Genomic DNA, 3052 nt, shown 5'->3' with positions numbered 1-3052 from the left:
ATTATTATTATTATTATTTATTTATTTATTTATTTTTTTCCCAGAGGGGGCATAACCAAAAATAATTGAGAAGCACTGCTTTATAGAGTATGTGAGGTTATATATCAATCCTGTGAGAATCCTGCGTGTGACTGAAGCAGTGAGGAGTGGGACTATCCAGGACTAGCTGCAGGTAGCATTTTTGAGCAGATAATACCGTATCATCTCTTTCGGATTTATCGGGTCACTAGTGCATTCTTCTCTCACGCTCCAAGTGAGGGGTGAGGCAATAATCTGTGCATGATTAATGCATTGAGATTAATCGCATGCATTAACGTGTCAGTTCAGATATTCAATCAGATCAATAACGATGACGGCGACCAGCCCTCCCCGTGACCCTAGAGGCTGAACGCCGCCTGACGCCTAAAGCGCATCCGTCTTTTTAAAAACGGCGTTCATCTGATGGCAGCCGTTCACACGACAGCATTTCCCTCGCGCCTTTCTGTTTTCCTTTTCCTCGTCTTGTTCCGCTTTCAAAGCCCTCCAAACTCTGTCATCTCCCCCGTTCGACGGCAGGCGTCCTCTGAGGGACCAAAAATACATTTAAAAAATTGAACTTCACTCGTGACGCCATTTAAAACAAGCCGACTGGAAGAAAAAAATCCCCCCAATAAGCTGCGAGAAGACACTATATAGTGTATATTTATATTTATATCCTTTTTTTTTTGCAGGGAGATGCTCCCAAGCTTCTGTTGTCCCTGGAGAGATTTGAAGAGCGAGACAAACACCTTTGGGTTTCTCGGCGGCTGTGTGTTCTCCAAAATCCGCCCCAAGGCAGCGCAATATTAATACCCAGCACCTTCTTCTAATTCTCCGTCATTAGAGCTGAATGCTATAAATGGAGGCTGTTAGCGCTTGCATAACCAGGCTAAACGTGCTCGGCACAAACTGGATGTAATGAATGCCCCAAGAAAAATGCAATTACAGCAGCTCGTAATATTTACACGCCATTACAAGTGCATGCCTCACAGCTACTATATGTTCTTTTTTCTTACCTGCTGTCCTCTTGTTGCATGCAGCTGCAGCCATCCTAACATATAGTAGACCACCGGTGTCAAACTCAAGGCCCGGGGGCCAGATCTGGCCCGCGACATCATTTCATCTGGCCCGCAAACACCTGGAAATGATAAGGGTCGATAAAGTACTTCATATTTTCTCGCTGAATTGACTTTTTTCATTTTGACAGAAAAAATATATGTACTGCTTGAAATGACATACCTTTTAAACTTTAATAGTATAACAAATATTACAGTATATCATCATACTTTCCAAAACATGTTGAAATATTTAAAGGCCTACTGAAAGCCACTACTAGCGACCACGCAGTCTGATAGTTTATATATCAATGATGAAATCTTAACATTGCAACACATGCCAATACGGCCGGGTTAACTTATAAAGTGACATTTTAAAATTCCCGGGAAATATCCGGCTGAAACATCGCGGTATGATGACGTATGCGCGTGACGAAGTCAGAGTAACGGAAGTTATGGTACCCCGTAGAATCCTATACAAAAAGCTCTGTTTTCATTTCATAATTCCACAGTATTCTGGACATCTTTTGCAATTTTTTTAATGAACAATGAAGGCTGCAAAGAAGACAGTTGTAGGTGGGATCAGTGTATTAGCAGCGGACTACAGCAACACAACCAGGAGGACTTTGTTGGAGCGCTAGCCGCGCTAGCCGCCGACTTCACCTTGACTTCCTACGTCTCCGGGCCGCCAAACGCATCGGGTGAAGTCCTTCGTCCTTCTGCCGATCGCTGGAACGCAGGTGAGCACGGGTGTTGATGAGTAGATGAGGGCTGGCTGGCGTAGGTGGAGAGCTAATGTTTTTAGCATAGCTCTTTGAGGTCCCGTTGCTAAGTTGCTAAGTTAGCTTCAATGGCGTCGTTAGCACAGCATTGTTAACCTTCGCCAGGCTGGAAAGCATTAACCGTGTATTTACATGTCCACGGTTTAATAGTATTGTTGATTTTCTATCTATCCTTCCAGTCAGGGGTTTATTTTTTTTGTTTCTATATGCAGTTAAAGCAAGATGCTATCACGTTAGCTCGTAGCTAAAGCATTTCGCCGATGTATTGTCGTGGAGATAAAAGGCACTGAATGTCCATTTCGCGTTCTCGACTCTCATTTTCAAGAGGATATAGTATCCCAGGTGGTTTAAAATACAAATCCGTGATCCACAATAGAAAAAGGAGAGTGTGGAATCCAATGAGCCAGCTTGTACCTAAGTTACGGTCAGAGCGAAAAAAGATACGTCCATCACTGTCTCTCAAGTCCTTCACCGTAACGTTCCTCATCCACGAATCTTTCATCCTCGCTCAAATTAATGGGGTAATCATCACTTTCTCGGTCCGAATCTCTCTCGCTCCATTGTAAACAACGGGGAATTGTGAGGAATACTAGCTCCTGTGACGTCACGCTACTTCCGCTACAGGCAAGGCTTTTTTTTTATCAGCGAGCAAAAGTTGCGAACTTTATCGTCGATTTTCTCTACTAAATCCTTTCAGCAAAAATATGGCAATATCGCAAAATGATCAAGTATGACACATAGAATGGATCTGCTATTCCCGTTTAAATAAAAATAAATCATTTCAGTAGGCCTTTAACTTTACAGCAAACTAGCCATCAAATTAATACAAATTACAATAATTTTTACGGTGTTCTTTACAGCATATTAGTGTAAATTGAAAAAAACAACCATTTTTTTCCGTTAAAATTCTGTTGACTTAGCTGCCATTTTTTTTTTATTGTAAAATCTGCGGTTGTTGTTTTTAAACGGTGTATTACTGTAAATGGGAGAACAGTACTTTTTTTTTTTTTTACGGTAGGAAAACTGGCAGCTAAGTTGCCGGGATAAAAAAAGAACTTGTACTGTTTTTTTCCATTAACAATATAATGTAATGTAATATAATGTAAAAAACAATGTGAATTTAATAGTAAAATTCTGGCGACTTTTCCGTAAAAAAACAAAAAACAAAACAGTGGTACTGGTTTTATATTTACCGTA

This window comes from Entelurus aequoreus, linkage group LG12 (assembly GCF_033978785.1).
Source record: "Entelurus aequoreus isolate RoL-2023_Sb linkage group LG12, RoL_Eaeq_v1.1, whole genome shotgun sequence".
Classification (NCBI taxonomy): domain Eukaryota; kingdom Metazoa; phylum Chordata; class Actinopteri; order Syngnathiformes; family Syngnathidae; genus Entelurus; species Entelurus aequoreus.
The sequence above is the reverse complement of the archived record's forward strand: the minus strand, read 5'-3'. Positions refer to the sequence as shown.